Here is a 22569-nt window from a genome sequence, read left to right as displayed (position 1 = left end):
TGGTAAATAACTTTGCAACAGAGCATGTCAGTGTGCCAAGTAATACCTCATTTTGAAAACAGTGTTACTTCTTACAACATGGTAAAAGAACTGTGTCTGTGCACTGTACACATTTACAGATATTACAGCTTGTTTAGTCTTGTACAATTATGAAAATGATACATTTCCAATAATTTTCATTATTATGCCAATATCTTTGCAAGGGACCATGGTGATCACAAAAATGATGTATCATTTTATAGCTGATATTCAGACACACAACTTCTATGTTGATATGTAGGCTCTGTCTGTTACAGGTGTTGAGATATTATGCTTTGTTTATTTAGCAATTATGAGAAATATTATATTAATCATATTTCTGTGAATATCTCCATAAAGGAGCACCACACAGTAATGGTTAATGTATCATTTTAAAGCTGACATTCATACTAACAAATTAAATACAAATTGTGTGGGTCTACATGGTATATTGACCAAGATATTGTGCTTTGCTTTTCCGAAAAGGTAAAAAATATTCATAATATCAATATTCCTTGCCAAATATTTAATAATGACTTTGATGTGCACTATCAGCATTTACACTGTTGGAAAGTTCAGTGTCTGCTGAACAACTTTCGTGTTTACATTTTTAGTCTAGCACTTATAGTTAAAGAGTTATGAACATCTGTTTTCTGTATGGTATTAGAAATGTATTTTCTGAAAATGAGCTCAGGCTGCACTGTTGTTCCTATGGTGGAAATAAGCAGGCAGCATTTTCTGAACTGCTCCGGAGTGAATAGGTTAAGTCAGCTTTGTATGTGTCATGACCCATGAAGGGGGGTCTATAACTGGCTAGGACTTGAATGGGGTCTAACCCACTGTAACCTGGACCTGGAAAACTCCATGGAGTTGTCCAGTCTATCTAGACGTGAGGTAACTGTATCTATACAGATTGAAACACCACCTCCTTTGGTTTCCACACATTTATTTTGCGGTCTAAAGGTGTGGAAGGCATTGTATCCTTGCAGGGATGGGTTAATCTCTGAGACCTTAAACCAGGTTTCTGTGACTGCACAGATATCTACATCTTCTATTGAAAGAAGTGTTTCCAGGGAGTGCAGTTTTTTGTTTAAGCTCCTAGCCAGCATGACCCTTATTTTGTTCTGAATTTCGTGTCTGTAATATTGTTTTTAAAACCTTGCCTATAAAAGGCACTATGGGGGAGGCAAGAGCCTTTGCCAGTAGCTGAAAGCCTACTAATGCCAGATGCAAACCGTCTCTGGCAAAGCAGCGAGGTTTGTCGACCATTGCTTCCCAGGCAGACAGGAACTGGATGCCCCTGGAATGACACCAAAAACTAAGCCAATTACTGAAATCAATCATTTTTTTTTTTTATAATGTGGCATCATTCTAGGTGAGGATAATATGCTGCTCATACCTTTCATACCTCTCAGCTATTCAGATTTTCACAGAAAGTCCAGACTTTTGGCTCCTATTTTTGGTCTGTTCCTCATAACATTTGTGGTTTTCTGGAAAATCACTGGGATGATCTGAGGATTGAAGTCACTGAATAATGGCATACATTTTAGTTACAGACTTCAGATCCTTCAGAAAATGTATGTTAAAACAAACCCTGTTACTCTAGCAACTTTCTAAGTTTATAAGAGCAATATTTAAAATATGTCCTTATTTTTGGACCTTTGTCCCCCTATTTTGTCCGGTTTTGTCCAGATGTCTTGCACTAAAAGGTTGAGAGGTATGATGCTACTCAAGGCTAGGGACATACCTGCCTGGGACACATGCTCAGAGAGCTCGACCATATCTCTCTTCATATAGTCCAGTGGGGTACGTCTCAGGTCATTCACACCAACATGAACTATGACAAAGTCATAACAGTAGTTGTTGTAGAGAGACCTTAGTGCGTGCATTATATGGCGAATTCTGGCACTGGACAGGCAGCTGACCATGACTTTTTACTTGTCGAACCTGGTGAGTGGGACATAAGTGTGTCTCAATACTGAGTCTCCAATCAGAAGAAAACTGGACTTTTAATGCATGTTAACAAGGCTCTTTGAAAACCTTGCCCCTGGGAGAACATGTGACTTACACACTGCTCAAATGTAAACAAACTCCTCTAGCAAAAAAATCTGAGATAATGCCCCTTTAAACAATCTTCATTGGTCTCATTAAGTACCTCTCTACCACCAAACGGACATTTTAGTGGGTGCACAACACTCCATGCAGAAGACGCGCTTTTGTAGATACAGAGAGTACTTGGTCCTTACGGTGTGCTACCCTGACCCACTTGCTTGCTGTTCAGAACATCATTACATTTCCTTAACAATATCTTCTGCATTCATAGCATGTTTTCTTTGTCACTTCTGATATCCATTGAGAAAAGCATCATCTCTTCTCTCTCTCTGGTTATATTCTTTTATCTCCAACCCACGCACCCTTCAGCAGAATATGGTAAAAGTAAAAATGCACCTCACACAAATTTAATTCTAATAAAAGTAAAGTACACACAATACTGAATTGTAGCCAAATGGTGATTCATTGTGACTAAGGTAAGATGGAGTCTCCATTACAGTATAAGTGTCTTGATGTGGCCCAGAAATTGTAGTTGTTGGCAGTTTCGATAGTTTTTTCCATCTCTATCAACTTTCTGGTTTAAAAGCCCATGTTTGCACTTGTTTTCCCCCTTTCTTGTAACTAGTCTAGTCCAGATACAGATTTGCTGTATCCAGGACAGTTTGCAAGCTTCTGACCCCCCAAGTCTTTCTGTGTTGGAGGGAAGCCTTCTAGCTTATCAGTGGGAGTGCTAAGCACTAGTTAGCCTATCTACCACAAAAGGAGTGGCGTCTGGTCCAGAAATTGTAGTTTATTGGCCATTTGGGCTGTTTTTCCATCTCTCTCAACTTTCTGGTTTAAAAGCCCATGTTTTCACTTGTTTCCCACCTTTCCTGTAACTAGTCTAGTCCAGATACAGACTTGCTCTTGAGTGGTGCCAAAGTCTGCTCTTCAATTTGTCCTTTAGATCTACTAGTTCTCTTCTCTCCTGCACTTAAACTAACGTATTAGTCTAGCACTTTACCAGACTTCTGGTAGTAATTATTGTAGCACACAAAAGTGTTACCAGCACTAAACGTTCTACAAGGAAACAGATCCAGTACTTATTAACAATGCCCACCCCTCCAGGCATGTCTAAAGGTCAGTTCCCTGTGCTTTCTCCTAACAACCTGGTGAAATTGGGCATCCTGAGGCAATGTAGCAACTGCCTCATGTATACTGACAGCCCTGTCCTCTTACCTCCCAACACTCAGACTTGCGAGAGATGCACTTATATATCTAAATTGGAAGCCACGCTCTCTCCAGCCAAGACCGGAATAGCTGATCAAGAGGACAAGGTCAGCAGTTGCACCACACCACATGGAACACATAGCCCTCCAGAACACACATCAGCACTGCCTTCACATAAAAACACAAACCACACACCAACCTTCGCAGAGACTCTCAATAAAAATCTACCCAAGCAGCACAGACCTCCAAGGCAGAAAAGCACTCAACCACCATAACACAACGCTAATCATGAGACACATAACTCTCCTAAACAGTGTGCCACTCAACCAAAGCCCCTAAGGCAAAACACCATGCCCAACACACTAGTCATAGGTGACTCGATAGTGAGGCACACTGATGTCCCACTCACTATGCTGAATAAGGAGAAAGTAACAGTCAGCTGCCTGTCAGGTGCCGGGATCCATCACAGAATGCATGCACTCAGTTCCCTCAACAACAGGTACAAATATGACTCTGTCATTATACGTGGGTGTGAATGATCTGAGACGTACCTCATTGGACTACATGAAAAGGGACATGGAGGAGCTCTCGGATTATGTAGACCAGGTGGGTATGACTCCAGCCCTGAGCAGCATCCTACCATCACCCAGAATGATGCCACAGTACAAGCAGAAAATGATTGACTTCAACAATTGGCTAAGTTTCTGGTGTCATTCTACGGGGATCCAGTATCTGTCTGCCTGGGATGACATGAGTGACAGACTTCGAAACTTTGCCAAAGATGGTTTGCATCTATCACCCCTCAGTTTCTGGATACTGGCCAAGGCACTTGCCACCCCTATAGGGCTTTTTTTAGGCAATGTTCCAAAGACCAAATTACCACCATAACAACTACAAACAAATGCAATCTGAGGGTCATGCTGCTCAATGCTAGAAGTCTAAATCTCAAAATGCACTCACTCGAAGCACTCCTTAAAATGGAGAACATCAACATTTGTGCTGTAACAGAGACCTGGTTCAAGGCAGCAGAAAGCACCCCTGCACTATCAGGTTATAACTCATTCCACACCTTTCTGCCCCAGAACTTGGACTGAAGCTCCAAAGGAAGTGGTGTTTCTATATTCATAAAAAAAGCGCACACCTCCAGAATGGTAGCCCAACATAATGCATCAGAGATACTTCAGGTGCAGCTAACATTGGGTAAGACAGTGATTCAGGTCATAGCCTGCTACAGGTCCCCAACTATGTCCCAAGACTCACACTCCATGTTCCTAAGCATTCCTAAGAGACTATCCATGTGCAACTAACAGTGGGTAAAACTGCCTTCCAGTTTGTAGCCTGCTACAGACCACCCTCCCAAACCCAGGAACCCCACTCGGCCTTCCTGAGAACACTGGAAAATATGAAGGTCTCTCCAAACACCATTATATTGGGCAACTTCAACTACCCAAACATAGACTGGGAGCATTACTCTAGCTCCAACACCCTAGCCCAAAGGTTCCTAGAATTTATAAACTCAAATGCTATGGAACAACTTGTTACCACCCCCACAAGAGGGGAAAACATACTGGACCTGATCATCACCAACATGGGGACTCTATGTTCCAGACCAGAAGTGTGTCCCCTCACTGGTAAGATCAGACCATAAACTAATCTCACTGGATATTCACATCCCGACCCCACCCCCTGCCCAGAAAATCACAGTGAAAAACATCTCTAAAGCAAATTTCACACTCCTCAAAACCAAGGTGGAATCCTTCAAACACCCGGGCCTGTGGAAAATACGGCCCAGACTGCAGAATCCTTTATAAACGCATTCTATGAACACCTTCAGGGATGCATGGATCATGCAATCCCAAATAAAACCAAGACCCAATCCTCCAAAGGCAGACGTCCTGTCTAGTGGACCCCAGCCATAAACAAACTGTACAATAAAAGGAGGAAGCTACTACATGATAGAGCAAAATCCCAAAAAGGGAAGGCATCTCTGATCAGTATTAGCAAAAAACTACGGGCACTCATAAAATCGTCTAAGGCCAACTTCGAGAGAAAAATTGCACAGGACACTAAGGATAATCACAAGGCTTTCTTTAGTTATGTTAGGAACCTGGGTGGGAATTCCCAGATATGCTCAGAATTAGTCCAAAATGACAAAAAATACACCAAACCCACAGACATTGCCAACATCCTAGCTGACAGGTTCAGTGCAAACTTTCCCCCCCCTCCCCACCAAAAGGGCAAATATCTATCCCAGCAGAGTGCTGCCCCCCTGACATCTCAAATGCTCAGGTAAGAGCTGCCCTCTCCAAAGCAAAAAACACAGCATCAATGGGACCAGACGGTGTCCTGGGATGCGTCCTACATGAACTCCAAGAAGAGCTAAACCCAAACATAAAACTACTGTTCAATCTCAGCCTTACTACAGGATATGTACCCAAAGAGTGGCGTACAGCAACAGTGGTCTCTCTCCACAAAGATGGTGCCTCAACGGATCCTGGAAACTATCGCCCCATAAGCCTGACTAGCTTGGCCTGCAAAGCTATGGAAAGGATCATCATGGACCTCATAAATAAAGATATTGGGGACCTACAGATACTGGATCCTACCCAGTTTGGCTTTGTTAAGGGCAGATCCTGCCTCTTAAACCTGGTCGATTTCTTTGAAACAGTCACCAAGGCTATTGATGAGGGGAAGGTGGTCCACACAGCCTACCTGGACCTCGCAAAAGCCTTCGATACAATACCCCACTCGGGCATTATAGATAAGCTCACCAGCTTAAATATAAACCCCTATGTCACTAGATGGATTGCAAACTGGCTCAAGGACAGAACCCACATGGTTAGAATTGCGGGAACCATGTCAGACTCCAAGCCAGTTACAAGTGGCGTCCCACAAGGCTCAGTCCTGGGACCTCTCTTGTTCGGTATATATTTTTCGGAGGTGCAGGCCAACACGGAAGGACTGTGGCTGACCAAGTTCGCAGACGACTGCAAACTGGGTGCCATAATCGACTCTCCAGCCGACACAAGTATCCTCCAAAAGGGCCTCATAGAAACAGACAACTGGTGCCAGAGCCATGGCCTCAAGCTAAACGCCAAAAAGTGTATAGTCATCCCCTTTGGCAAAAACAAAGTGCCCACAAATTACCACATAGGTGGTAATCCATTAAGTACATGAGAAGTAATTAGGGACCTGGGGACCCAAGTTGATAGCAATCTCTCATTTGATAACCACGTGGCCAAAGTGGTTAGAAAAACATTTTATATAGCCCACCTAATCATGAAGGGATTCACATCTAGATCAGGGGAGGTCATCGTGCCGCTTTACTCATCCCTCATCAGGCCCATAATTGAGTACAATGCCCCTTTTGGGATGTACCTTACCAGACACCTGCAGCAACTGGAAAGACCCCCAAAAGTACCTCATCAAGAGAATCAAAGGGCTCAAACAGATGCCATATGCTGCCCGGTTAAAGAAACTCCAGCTCTACTCCAGCATACTGCCTGCTCCGAGGCAATCTGTGCCTGATGTATAAAGCCATGTCCAACCCGGAATTAATGTTCATGCTGCACCATAGAAAATCCAAATCCCATTGAGCTACACGCTCGAGAGACTTGAACCTCAGCACTGAAATAAATAGGACATGCTGGAGGGACAGATTCATAACCCAGAGGCTCCCTTCACTCTGGAATAAAATCCCAGTCCAGGTTAGGCAGAGTCCCTCATTGACTCTCTTCAAGAGGAATCTTGATGAGTGGATGGGAGATCATAGGTTTACCCCGGGTATCACTTCTGTGTCACTGTTAGACAGAGGCACAGTATACTAACCTCGAAAAAGGGCATAGCAAAATTAATTTAAAATGGGTGGTGAAAGCCAAACACACTCTGGCTAGGCTTATAAATGCCCTAGGGCAAATAGCCTAGTATGACCCTATGAACCTATGAACCCTGGAGAATATTACAGTCTAACCTAACACTCTCTTACTAGGCAACTTCAACTACCCCTCCATTAACTGGGAAAACTACTCATGTACCAATACACTTGCCCAACGTTTCCTGGAGTTCATTAATTCCAAAGCCCTGGACCAACTAGTTCTTACCCCCACTAGAGGTAGCAACATCCTTGACCTGATCATTACTATCATGGGCAACCGTTGCTCTATACCAATAGTCAACGCCTCCCTGTTTAGATCCATCCACAAACTAATCACCTTGGAAATTCACCCCCCCCCCCACGCAAAGGTAACCACCATGAAAAACTTCTCCAAAGCTAACCTTAGGCTCCTAAAAACAGAGGTGGCTAACTTCACAGCACCCATACAAATGGCGAATAATTGTATGGCTGCCGAATCATACACCAATGCACTGTACAAACACATACACAAACGCATGGATCTCGCCATACCCAACAGAACCAAGATGCTCTCTTCCAAAAAAAGGAAGCCAATCTGGTGGTCCCCTGCCATAAACAAACTCTACAACAGAAAGAGGAAACTGATGTGGAATAAGGTAAAGTCCCAAGACTGGAAAAACTTATCAGCCTCAACAAAAAGTTGATCCCTTATCAAATCCTCTAAAGGTAGCTACGAAACAGAATTGCAGCAGATAGTAAAGACACAAGGCTTTCTATAGTTAGGTAAAGAATCTCCATGGCAATACTCAGATTTGCTCTGAGCTACTGCACAATGGTACCTCCTATGCTGAGCCAACAGATATTGCCAGTATACTGGCTAACAGATTCAGTGCCAACTTTACCCTGTCCTATATGGACAGACTAAAATAATTCCAACTATTCTCGGTCTCATATCGCCTACTTAGAGGCAATCTCTGCTTGACTTACAAAGCCATGGCTGACCCAGCTCTGTCAGAAATGCTACATCTAAAGAATTCCCAATCCCTCCACGCTACATGCTCCAGAGACCTCAACCTCATTACCACAATTAACAGAACATGCTGGCGGGACTGGTTCATAACCAAGAGACTGCCCATGCTATGGAATAAACTTCCTAGTATTACTGCTGCACAGGTTAAAACAGCACTGTCCAAGGCCAAGAATACAGCTTCTATGGGACCTGACAATTCTACATGAACTACAGAGTGAAGTGGCACCTCACCTGTGTGCCCTGTTTAATGACAGCCTCACCAGAGGCTTTGTCCCTACTGAGTGGCGCACTGCTACAGTCATCCCTCTCCACAAAGGAGGAGCGACTACAGACCCTGGGAACTATCGCTCCATTAGCCTAATAAGCCTGATATGCAAAGCTATGGAACGCATCATCATGGACATAATAAACAAGGATATAGGGAATCTTCAAACTCTGGATCCCACACAGTTTGGTTTTGTGAAGGGTAGATCATGCCTGCTAAACTAGGTCAACTTCTTTGTGTCAGTCATCAGAGTTGTGGATGAAGGCAAGGTGGTTCATACAGCCTACCTTGATCTGGCCAAGGCTTTTGATACCATTCCCCACTCAGGAATCATAGAAAAACTCACTAAGCTAGGCATCAACCCCTATATCACTAGGTGGGTTGCAAACTGGCTCACAGATAGAACTCACAGTGTGAAAGTAGCTGACTCCAAGTCAGACTGCTGACTAGTCACGAGTGGAGTCCCACAGGGTTCGGTCCTGGGTCCTCTCCTGTTTGGTATATACTTCTCTGAAGTCCAGGCCAACACGAAGGGACCCTGGCTGACAAAGTTCACAGATGATTGCAAGTTGGGAGCTATTATTAACTCCTCAAGTGATGTTGACATCCTGCAGAATGGCCTCAACTGAGACAAACAACTGGTGTTAGAACTATGGCCTTAAGCTCAATGCCAAAAAAATGTCATCATCCCCTTTGGGAAAAACCCAGTTCCCATGAATTACCACATCGATGGTAGTCCACTGAACACAGAAGGCGTTATAAGACATCTGGGAACACGGGTTGACAGCAACCTCTCTTTTGATCACCACATTGCCACTATGGTCAGAAAGTCCTTCTATGTGGCACATCTCATTACTAAGGGTTTTGCATCCAGGAAGAAAGAGGTCATTGTCTCCCTCTACTCTTCCCTCATTAAGCCAATCATTGAGTACAATGCTCCATTTGACGTGTACCTCACTAGACACATGCAGCAACTGGAGAGGCCACAAAAGTACCTCACAAAGAAGACCCTAGGCCTTAAACACTTGTCCTATATGGACAGACTAAAAAAATTCCAACTATTCTCTGTCTCATATCGCCTACTTAGAGGCAATCTCTGCTTGACTTACAAAGCCATGGCTGACCCAGCTCTGTCAGAAATGCTACATCTAAAGAATTCCCAATCCCTCCACGCTACATGCTCCAGAGACCTCAACCTCATTACCACAATTAATAGAACATGCTGGCGGGACTGGTTCATAACCAAGAGACTGCCCATGCTATGGAATAAACTTCTCATACATGTCAAGCAGAACACCTCGCTGACCCTCTTCAAGAGAAATCTTGATGCGTGGATGGGAAACAGAAAATTCACCCCAGGGATAACTCCAGTGGCTCTACTCAACAGAGGCACTGGGAACTAAGGGCGGTTGATACTATGCCAGGGAAATCCTATGGCTAGGCTTGTAAAGGCCCCAGAGCCATTAGCCTAGTACACACCTATGAACCTATTTAAGTATTTAATCTTTTATAACCAGGTTGGTGGACAGATCCTAAGTCTATTTGTTATATCCGTAATGCAAGTGATACTTTATTTCCTAAAATATTCAGTAGCCACCACCCACCCCATACAAACAATTGTGTCACTGCCAGGACTGTAGAATACAGTGACTTTTTTTCAGTACATTCTTTTATTGTGCCAGTTTCATGGAGTCTGGTTTGTAAAATACTGTTTTGATATAATTTAACAAATGTGGAGATGAGCAGAATGTCAGGAAATTACAGGAACAGCAAGTCACAAGACAGCAGTTCCTCAGAAAGAAATGGGTATGCAAAAATAAGATAACATAATATCTTGTAGACATAATTAGGGTTAAATCAAAAGTAACTAGTAATTAAACACACTGAAATACTCAAGTAGTTTCTGAAATATGCTTCGAAAACTTAGACTGAAAGCGTTTAAATAAATAAATCTTTCTACTGCTGGCAAACTAAATAAATAAATAAATCTTACTGCAAGCTGAGGGGAAGACATTTAGACTAAGTCCCTTCCTTGCAATTCTGAGCTGTCAATTGCAGTGACAGTTTTAACACCTCTGCAGTAGTGTGAGGGATGACTGTCAATTAGTCAAGGAAATGGGAAGTCATAGTTACTTCCTTATGTCTGGCATGAGTTATAGAAAGAAGGCATTTATGGGAAAGAGAAAGGGTTGAAAGAGAAGATCACATTGAAATATCAAGCCCCATCGGTAGCCACGTTGTGGTAAACAGGCTAAAATTACAAATAAAGCACTTAGAGTGATTTTGAGGTGTTAAAATAGGTCTGGAAACAAAGATAAACTAAAAAAAAAAAACATTTTTTAGTTCTAGGTTGGAGTTTTCCTTTAAATGGATAGCACTGTCTTTAATTTCACTTACTAGGCTAGCTCTAATCTGAACTGATATGCTTGGCAAACTGTCATCTCCGTATGAAACATCTGCAATGTCAAACTGATAATGTTCTTTTACACTTTTTGTATTGTTTATGCATTGCAACACTTTAATACAAAGCTCTTAAACAAAAGAACCTGATATACCGTAAAATATAGAGGCATATGGTTACTTTTTTTTCTTGACTGACCACACCTAATATGCCTTTCTGAGCACTTTAGCTGTGTCAGTTGAACTGGAATTTATTTTATCTTTAACCCATAAATCTGCATGTTTATGTCGTAACCAATTCTTTAAAATCTGTACATTTGCATATATCTTTTTACTGAAATTTAAACCAGTATATACAGAGCATATACACCTTGAACTGTTATCTGCCATAATTGTTGTTGTGTCTTTCGGCTTTTCCCGGTTAGGGGTCGCCACAGCGGAACTCCGGTCCGCTAATGATTGGCAGTAGATTTTTACATGCCGACTTGCCAGGTCTGATGCACAACCTTCAACGAAGGTATGCCTATTCACACATGTCTCTGCACAGAAGACGCTCTAGCTGAGAATCGAACCGTATAGCGTCTTACTATGAGGCGACAACGCTACCGCAGCGCCACCACCGCAGTCATCTGCTATAATCGTTAACCTTTTAAATTCTGAAGTCATATCTTTTTTAGTGCAGCTGAAACTGATTTGTCTATAAACAATGAAATAACCTTAAACTATGACAGATTAATGCTCTGATCTTTACAGCTAGCCATGGAATGCATTTTTTACTTAGCACTGAAGTCTGTTCTTTAGTTTGTCCAAAATATACTTTATTTAAATATGTACTTTGATTCTTTTTATCTCCCTCTAGTACAAACATTGCACTATTAATGTGAACTGGAGACATTGCTTGTATGTTATTGTATGTTGATTGTGTTGACATTTGTATGTTGAGTACTGCAACATACTGCTGTATTTTGAATGGTATGTATTGCCTTCTAAACATCTGTACTACACTGAAATTATTATGTTAAACTGCATGTGCTGAAACAAGTATGTTTAAACTGGAGACCATACTGACGTTTGAGTCATTAAACCTTTTGCATTTAGACAAATTGAATTTTTGAATTAATAACCTTTAACTTTAAGAGAACATTTTTAAACCAAAGATTTACTAACATTTTAACTGTAGCAGTATTACTTCACATGTTTACATGTAAAAAAAATGTATTTAAACTTTTGTTGAACCTTTAACTAAAAGATGCATACATAACTTAATGGATTGGGAGCCGTTGTCTGTAGATTATTAACCTTTGACCTTATGAAGTTACTCTAGAAGAAGAAAGTCTGTAAAGATAATTTATTTTAATACTGGTATGCCGAAGTGTGAGGCTTTTCTGAAGTAGACACTGGTGCTGTACAATGTAATGCCGTCTCAATGAGAAACTGTAATTTTCAGCCTATTCTGCATAGAGTCCACAGCTGTATCTATGGAAAAACACCGGTATGCTGCTTGCCATGAAACAGTTGCTGTCACCTAAACTGTCAATGAAACTTTGAAGTTATTGCCGTATAACTTTACTTGAAAAAAATTACTTACTGCAGCTGTTTAATAACACATGGAGTGATGCACTTTAATTAAACAGTGTTATTTATAGTCTGTAGAACACATGAAGTGTAACAAAGTCTGGCAAGAAACAATACCTTTACTTTACTGAAAGGGTGGTGTGCTCTCTGTAGTGCTGGTATAGAAACCGTTTATATAAGTAAAATATTCTGGTGTATAAACAGTCACTGTGAAAAGGTGTGCTGCTGCTGCTGTCGTACTTTGCTGTATAAACAGTCACTGTGAACTTAAGAAAATATATGGAAACACTATTTATAATGGCTGTCATCTGCAGAGTTGAGAGCTGGAGTTGTTGGAATCTTCCGTAGAGCTATGGATATAATGCCCCCGTCTGGAAAAATACCAATATGACCAAGTCTGGAAATGAAGAATACCTTAACTGAAAGGGTGGTCTGTACCACCATTGTACCTCTACTGTGGCATCTCAGTTGAAGAAATCCAATCACTGTTAAAAGACCTTAGTACTTCTGCTGTATTTACTTAGAAACAGCCACTGTGAACTTTAGAAAATATGCAGTACTGGAAAAGGGTTACAGCTGCTTGCTAGGTTGCAAGAAATAGATATCTCTCCCCAGACAGCAGTCCACATCAGGTGCCATTGTAAGATTTGATAAGACTGTACTTTACCATAGTTAGCTGGAAACACTGTATGCCATAAGACTGAGAAACAAAAGTCTTAATTACTCAAGCTGGTGCTTCAATAGGTGTCAGTCTCTCTTATGAACCACGTCTTGTGCACTGTTTAGCATTAATTTTTCCAAACACTGTATTTCATTTAATAAGGTTTTATTAGATGTTCACAATATCCAAAATACTGTTTCCATTAACAGTTCTGATAAACAATTCAAGTTGCTGTACATCATTCTGATTGTCCTGAACAACGTACACTGACATTGTCTCTAGATGACCTGTTTTCTGTACTCATGCTCGAGTGTTAGACATCTTCTCTGAAGTAACAGGTCGAACGAACTTGCTAACCTTAACTGCCTGCTCTGAACCCTGCATATTATATTTCTTTTAGTCTTGTAAATTTCCAGTATTTACTGTTTCTACCCTTGGTCTTAGGCTTTGTCTGTGTTTTATTAAAGAACATTTTGTAGCTGATCCTTTCCTTGAGAAATAACATTTTATCTGCTTATCTTTGTCTCTTTAATAAACAGTTTTCCATGCTTGGCCAGCAAGGTCAACATTGAATGAAAGATTCTTTTGTTTCTACTTTACTAAAATGTATACATAAATGAAATACCATTTTATACTTGTTTTACTCATTAGTCTTCCTGTACAATGTAAAACCCTGATCTAACATAGGCCTTACACCAAAGTAAGCCACTTACATGGAGAATGAGTCTTTCAGAATCGGGGCAGGCTTACACCAGAGTAAGTCACTTACACTGACATCATCCCTTTTGGAAACTGGCCTTCTGTCTCAAAAAAAACCCTCCTACAATAGCTGACCATAATGGGTATCTCACAACCTTCTCTTCAGTGGTTTAATAATTACTTCTCCGAATGGTACCAGGCAGTCAGATGGAATTTTACCTTTCCCCCTTACCATTCCATCAATACAGGTGTATCACAAGGCTCTCTTGTTCCTCTTCTACTTAATATCTTTATAAATAATCTTCATACTTCTGTAGAACAAGTGTCTCTTGTACAGTATGCAGACAATTCCACCCGAATCTGCTTCTCAGACAATCTAGAAAATCCACAAAGATTACACGACATGCCTTTAACTCTAGTGAAAATTGGCTTTGTAATCATGACTCCTTAATCCAAACAGAACCCAACTCCTTTTATTTTTTCACAAGTCACTTATCTGTGAGATAAATAACTTCTAAGATAATATCTGTAAACAATAAGCCAGTTAAAGCAGTGCCCCATACAAAACTGCTGGGGTTATAACAGATGCCAACCTCAGATATGACCTCCACATACAGATCAATATAAAAAAAACTCACTAAAATCTAGGAATATTACATAGAAATGATAGGGGTCCAGATGGAGAGATGATAAAATCCGCAAGGAAAGGAGAACTTTATTTTTCTTTTATTTCTATTTTTTTTAATTTTTTTTAATTGTTGGAACTAAATTCATCCTCACATCTTGGTGAGTATCTTCACAAGGGGAATGTATTTACAAAATCTCACCAAGATGACACTGATGTATAGACTGTATTTTATATAGCATATACCATGGACAGAAGTAAGTTAAAAAATAAAAAAAGACAGCTGAGAGCACAAGTTCCAAGATAAGAAAGTGCCTAATCTGGGTGGGCGCACTGTTGCTAAAACTGGAAAAAATGAGTCTGGATTCCTCAAAATACAGAAACTTCCTACAATGAGGTTAAGCAAGGCTCAGGGGAGGATGGCCCCCCAGTGTAGAAGGAAGGACAAAAAATAAATTACGTATTGTTACTATTATGCAGGAAGCCCAGAATTTCCAGATAGAAAATATTTTAAAAAGTTAAGATAAAAATTACAGGAAAGAAAAATACTTGCACAAGAAAAACTGTCAAAAGCATCAAATGCAAATTTGTGTTCATTGATACAGCAGATTCATGAAAACTGTTATAAAGACCAATAAACCTTGGGCCATTTGGAAAAATAAGTGAATGAGGACTTTCAATAATATAAACAACAAAACCTAGAGATTTTTGAATGGTATAAAAAACACACTTGGACATGGGAAAGAGAGATCTGATATGATGTAATATTTATGCAAAGCCAAACTAATCAATAGAAAAAGATAGTTGAAGAGAAATATAGGCAAAGGCTCCCAGATATGGAAAATTTCACAGTACAAAGCAGGAACATAGAACAGAGGTTTAAAGTAGAAGTTAAACAAATAGAAACTGAAGTTATGAAATACTTGTGAAATTAAGGATTTAGTGTAGAAAGTCTAACACGGGTTATGTCACAGCATGACAGAACAATGAATCCACAAACTAAAGAGAAACAGATAGAGCAGGAGACGTCTGAAAAAGAAATGTGGATAAGGGAAAGAAAAAGAGATTTAATATGGTGAAAAATTAAGAAGAAAGCAAAACTAATCAATAAAAAAGCAACACCAGAGATATGTGAAGAGAAATACTGGCAAAGGCATCCAGATATGGAAATTTTAACAATACAAACATAAGAAAACAAAGGGAGAAAGTAGAAAAGAGGATTAGTAACAGGGAAGTTAAAGAAACAGAAACTAAAGTTAAGGATTACCTGTGAAGTGAAATATTTAGTGCAGAAAATCCAACACTGGTAACATCAGAGTATGATGGAACAGTGAGTCCACAAATTAAGGAGAAATAGGTGGAATGAGAAGCATCTGATCAGTTGCCACATGAAGATACTCTGAAGCCTTCAGTAGAAGAAACCAGTACAAAAATTCAGTCTGAGATGCAAAGCAAGGGAAAGAACAAGAAATGGTGGCAACTTCTGGTACAGCTGATGTTGTGGGGTGATAAGCCTGTGAGTTCCCATATGAAAAATCAACAGATGATGCAGGATGCAGCTAAAGAGACTATGTCACAGGAAGATGCTCAAAATTTTCTGTACAATGCCTGCAGGAAACCAAGAATACAGAATGCACCCTTTGTTCAGAAGAAAAAGATTTAAGGGAATAGTTGCTTGATTTAATAGAGATGGTTGGATATATTATCGATGAAATTAATAGATTAAAGAAAGTCAATAATCCCCGAAATGTTAGAATTCTTATAATACAAATGAACACAGTAATCAAGAACATTCACAGAAATTTATGTGATATAACAGAAGTAAATAGGATATATTACTGTGCAGCTAAATTAATAACAGAGTAAGTCTTACCACAAAAATACAGGGCAATAAGGGAAAGGAAAGGAAGAAATTAAATGCCATAATGGAAGTATCTATAGAGAAAACTATAAAGGAATTAAGACAAGAAGTGTCATTGTTAGAAGAGCATAGGAGTCAGAACAAATCAACAAAAATACTTAGGAAGATAAATGTGATAAAACAACACGCAGTATTAAAACAGATCAGGATTTATCGTGCAATATTGTAAATAATAAACTAAAGATATCAACACAGACAGAAAAACTTAGAAGATATGCAGATAAATATAAAGGAAAAGTACAAAATAAGGCATTCATTGATGATCCAAGAATATAGAGAATTGGGAAACAAAACAAAAGGAATAATAACACTACCTAAAAAAAGAAGAAATAAACACATAGTGGAGAAATACCTATGAAGACCCTATGGAACATAACAAATATCACAAATAAAAACAGAGTAGTGTGAGGAAACCAAGGAACAGAACAGTAACTGATTTTTAGACACCTTTAATGATAGTACACTTGTGCTACTTTCATCATGAATAATGGACTTCATCAGAGCATAAGTACACCAGCCTCATTGATTCTTTAAAAATAGCTGAACAACCAATCAAATCACATTCACACTTAATTGTCCCAATTACAAGCCTGATAAATAGTAAGCTCACTAATCAAGTGTATCAAAAACTAAAAATAATATTTGACAAAGTCCATTATTCAGGATGAAAGCATTTAGCACAAGCACACTATAATTAAAGGTGTCTAAAACCAGCTACTGTTCTGCACCTTGGTTTCCTCATATCTACGTTGTTTTTAGTTGTGAGGTTCCTAGTTTATACGGAGGTTGTTACCTTTTTTTTGCAACATAACAAATATGCTGAATGGAGAGAAGAAGCAAAAGAAACAGTAAGAAGTTCAAATTTACAGGATATGAAATGGGATGAAGTAACAGTCAGAGAAATTGAAACAAAATTAAGAAAAGATCCTATCTGAAAAATCCCAGACCCAGATGCAGCACCTGACTTCTGGCTAAAAGTATTAACATCTTTACAGAAAACTTTAGCCCTGAGTAAGAACTTCTTATATGTGCACCCCGAACAGACACAAACCTGGTTAAAAAAAACAATACTCCTACTTAACAGTGAACCTGCAAGCTATCCTAAAAACTATAGACCAATAACTTGCCTTCCAATGATGTATAAGCTATATACTGGAACTGATGCTGACAGAGTTTTCTTCTAAATTAATATAAACTCTGTCAGCATCAGTTCCAGTATGTAGCTTATACATCTTTGGAACTAATGCTGACAGCATCAGTTCCAATGATGTATAAGCTATATACTAGAACTAATGCTGACAGAGTTTATAGTCATTTAGAAGAAAACTCATTCCTGGAAAAACACAAAAGGGTAATGAAAGAAAGTCATATGAAACAAATAATCATTTGTTATTAAAGTCATAACAGAGAATTGTAAAAAGGGAAAGAATCTCAGTATGGCATGAATAGATTAAAAAAGCATCTGACAGCAACCCACAGTCATGGATAAATGAGTGCTTACAGATGCATAAGATACACCCTACATTGGTAGTCAAGAAATGCTTGCTCTATTTGGAGATAATATTACTTTTTACCTGATAAAAACAGAAAAGAACATTTCAGTGTTGTGGAATATTTTGAGGCAGTTTCAAATCTTTTTGGGATAAAAAAATAATGAAGCTGAAATAAAGGCAATAGCTGTAAATAATGTACCCACACATGAAAAGCTCAGCAATATCCATATTTATGGGGACGTGATAAAATGAAAGCACTAGGAGTATGGATTAAAAAGGATTCTGGTACAGCAGCAAATAATATGTGGGGAAAAGATTAAACAAACAGTAATACAAACACTGAGAAACTGGAAACTCTATTATATGGATATGAATATCAAGATACAAGCAGTTAAAATGTTTTAGTCCCTTTAGTTTTATACACAGATCAGGCATGTTTTATCAACCAGAGGAGAAGTTGTGGACAGCAATTAATAAAGAGCTGAAGGATTTTATCTGGGAAGGGAAGACAGCAAGAGTCAAGTGGGATAAGCTGATTCTTCCAATAGAACAAGGAGGTTTGGGATTTCCCAACTTGAATGGGGTATTCCAGAGCTACACAGCTAAGGCTCCTATACATAGCACAATCAGAAACCTATAATTCAAATTGGAAACGGATTATGATGAAACAGGAGGAAGTGCAAGGAACAAGGAGAGACTGGGATTCTGGATGCAGATCTTTAAGGAGAATAACAATAACCATACAGAATATTATTTTCATAAAGTCAAGGTGACCAACCATCCTGTTTTTTTTTTTGGGAGAGTCCCCTCTGTCCCAAAATCCCGAATGTTGCCTTCAGGATGGGGAAGTGTCCCTGTTTAGACCATTTAGTCTGAATGGTCCTAATGTAGCATAAAAAAATACTGTTTTTGTTTTTAGGAGTATTCTTCTTCAAGAACAGTCCAGTTGCACACACCTATCATGTCACGTCTGTGAGTGCATTGTCACACAGACATCTTGTTCTTCCTTTCCACCTACGCACAATTTTAAAGAGAAGAATACATTCCACTCTTGTGTTGCTGCATCTCTGTAGAAGTAAGCTTACAAGCACTTATATCTATCAACTGTACAGATTTTCACAGAATGTACAGATTTTGGCCTCATATTTTTGGTCCGCTTTTCAAAAAATTGTGGTTTTCTGGCGAGGCATGTTCCGCAAGTAGGGCACAGGGATTAGTGTAGGGCTGTAGGCCTATAAATAGGCTGCAGCTTAAGTGTCCTGGTTTACATCCTGTAAGAAAATGGTCACCTTGTATAAAGTAGCAGAAAATATTCTGCCAATGCAGGAATGGAGAAAGGAGATTCTGTTGATAGGGATGACGGCAATAAGGAATACAGACAATAGGCAAGAGGGGACTGGAATTTATTGGAGAAAACTGGGAAAAGAACCAATGAATTGGGAGCAAATAATGAGAGAGGGAAAGGTAATAAGAATGGGAAGAGGTCAAGAATGTATTTGGACTGCAGGCTACAGACTGTCTTCCCTATCTAGGATTGATATCAGAGTATAGGCAAAGAGAAAGAAACAGAGGGGGTCCTAAGTAAAGGACTAGCACTGGTAGAGTTTTTAGTAGAATCTAAAACAGAAGATGCTGTTAAAAAATGAATAATTAGTACAGCACATAAAATATTGCATGATTACTATAAGAATCAATCATAGTAGGTTAGAAAGGATTAGGACGAGTGATTGGAAAAGCAATTCACAAAGAAACATTGGGAGGATATATGTATGTCTCCCAAATATGCAACAAAGTCTAGAAGATTTAGGATCTTTGCTTGTAATTGTTTTCACAGGTATTTTTATGCCACAAGCAGAGTCCAAAGAATTTTACCTCAGGTAGACAGCAAATGTTGGACTTGTGAAGAGGAAGAAAGAAGTAATTGGGAACATATTTTTCTTGGCGTGGATGCTGGGTGAGCAAATTGGTGTTAACTAAGGAAATTATTTTTTGAGCTATGATACAGAATCGGAATTGCCTAGTATACATAGCTGAATATAATTATTGTGGCTGCAAAAAAGCAATTACTGGAAAATGGAAATCAAAGTCTAAACCAACTTTACTAGAAGTGGCGAACATAGTAATAAGACAAAACAACTGGAACTGGGATCTTTAGAAAAGGGTAGGAGCAAATTACATAGAAAAATGGGAATTGTGGGAACAATACATGCAGAGAAGGAATGAGGTTTTAAACATGGCAAGATTTGAATGAGCTATGTAATGTTTAACTGACAATGACTGGATACATTATAAGTGATGTATAATGTTTGCAACTAAAATTATGTCAGCATGGTTGGTTTTCATTTATATAAATGTATACTTGCCTATATCATAAGTGATAATTTAATAAAGACATTTCTTGTTTTAAAAAAGAAGATACTCCCTGCATTGATCAGTTACATTACAGTGACCATGAAACAGTGGCAAACCACTTTGCAGCCAAGCCATGCTAGAGGACAAATTATTATCCAAGGGGTAAAAATTCAAAGGGATATATTCCAGGGTGACTCTTAGTCACTGCTGTTCTTTTGTCTTGCCCTTAGTTCATGGTTTGGCTCCCAGACAACAAAGTGTGAAGATGTCTCACCTTTGTTTTGTGGGTAATTTAAAACTGTATAGTTCATCAGATAAGAAGCTGTAAGCACAGCTGGAAGTGATCAAAACTTTCTCAAATGATACAAGAATGTCATTTTGTCTTGATAAATGTGCAAAATAAACATTTAAAGCAGGAAAGCTGTAGCACCAAGAAAATATCAGTCTGGGACAAGAATATGATACAAATGAACTATGCATGAGTGAGTGTATAAATATTTGGGAATTGAAGAAAGATTGACAATGGAACAAACAAATGCAAACAAAACTCAGTAAGGAACATTTTAGAAGACTAAAATTAATATTGAAAACAGCCCTGCTATCTAGCCCAAGCTGTAAACCAATTTGATCTTCCTGTTCTAACTTACAGTTATGGGGTGATTGACTGGACCCAAAAGGTATTCGATCAGTTGGACAGGAAAAAAAGAAAAATGCTTCACGCTTATCAGATGATATATAAAAATCAGTGTATACCACGATTACATATTCCTGGTTCTGAAAGAGGTATGAACCTCCTCGAAATTCATCGCATGTATAGATCTGCAATCCTACAACTGCACACATATCTGCTGACCTCACCAGATCCAAACAAAGTGAAAGTTTTGAAACATGGAGAGCAAATTTAAGATGATTTCCCTGCTTAGATTAGCAGAACTATATTGGTGTTAAGTGGGAATGGAAAACAAACCAGAAGTAGACAAAAATCAGGCAGCAACTGAATGTGCCAAAAAAAACAAAAGAAAGTTTATAAGAAGAAGGATTAGATGAAAAGGCGAGAAATGTGGAAAAGACACAAATAATGCATCCGTGGTTATCCAAGTGCAACTAACTCTGGGCAAAACTGCAATCCAAATTGTAGCTTGCTACAGATCACCCACCATGCCCAAGGATTCCCACTCTTTTCTTGATGTACTGGAAAATATTAGGGTTCAACCAAACACCCTAATAATGCACGATTTCAACTACCCCACCATTAACTGGGAAAACTACTCGTGTACCAACTCCTTAGCTCAACGCTTTCTGGAATTTATAAACTCCAACGCCCTGGATCAACTTATCCACACCCCCACCAGGGGCAACAATATCCTAGACCTAGTCATTACCAACATGAGTGACCGGTGATCCACACCTGAAGTCAACTCCTCATTGTTCCGATCCGACCATAAGCTTATCACCCTTGATATCCACATCCCGCCCCCAACCCCCATTAAGGAAACCATGGTAAAAAAAATTATCCAAAGCCAACTTCATGCTTCTTAAGACAGAAGTGGTGAACTTCATGACACCCATGCAGATGGACAATCCAGTAACAACTGCTGAATCCTACACATGAGTGCATGGATTATGCTATCCCAAACAGAATCAAGATGCTATCCTCCAAAAAAAAGGAAGCCAATCTGGTGGTCCCCTGCCATAAACAAACTGTACAACATGGCAGTATCCTAGATCTAGTCATTACCAACATGAGTGACCGGTGTTCCACACCTGAAGTCAAAGCCTCATTGGTCCGATCCGACCATAAGCTAATTACCCTAGATATCCACATCCTGCCCCCCCCCCCCATTAAGGAAACCATGGTAACAAATTTCTCCAAAGCCAACTTCATGCTTCTTAGGACAGAAGTGGTGAACTTCATGACACCCATGAAGATGGACAACACAGTTACGACTACTGAATCCTACACAATTGCACTTCATAAGCACTTACATGAGTGCATGGATAGTGCTATCCCAAACAGAACCACAACACTATCCTCCAAAAAAAGGAAGCCAATCTGATGGTCCCCTGCCATAACCAAACTGTACAACAGAAAGAAGAAACTGTTGAAAAAGAGAGTAAAATCCCACGAGTGGTGGAGCTCCCTGGTCAGCCTCTGTAAGAAGCTGCGATCCCTGATAAAATCCTCCAAAGCTAGTTACAAAAACAAAATCGTCACCGATTCTAAAGACATCCACAAAGCATTCTATAGCTATGTCAAGAATCTCAATGGCAACACTCAGATCTGCTCTGAGTTACAGCACAATGGCACTAAATATACAGACCCAACAGATATTGCCAACATCCTCGCAGATAGGTTCAGTGCTAACTTTACCCCCTTCTCACCCCCTAAAGAGCACATCTCTATACCGGAAGAATG

General features: G+C 39.5%; 1 protein-coding gene across 5 annotated transcripts in view; it reads right to left on the bottom strand.

Annotated features, from left to right (window-relative positions):
* Nucleotides 1-22569, bottom strand: part of SHISAL1 (shisa like 1) — a 2302250-nt gene that overhangs the window by 1068121 nt on the left and 1211560 nt on the right. The gene's annotated exons all lie outside the window — the stretch shown is intronic.

This window comes from Protopterus annectens, chromosome 11.part0, assembly GCF_019279795.1.
Source record: "Protopterus annectens isolate FY-2018-M chromosome 11.part0, PAN1.0, whole genome shotgun sequence".
Taxonomy (NCBI): domain Eukaryota; kingdom Metazoa; phylum Chordata; order Ceratodontiformes; family Protopteridae; genus Protopterus; species Protopterus annectens.
Note: the sequence above shows the minus strand (reverse complement) of the source record. Positions and strands in the feature narration are given on the sequence as shown.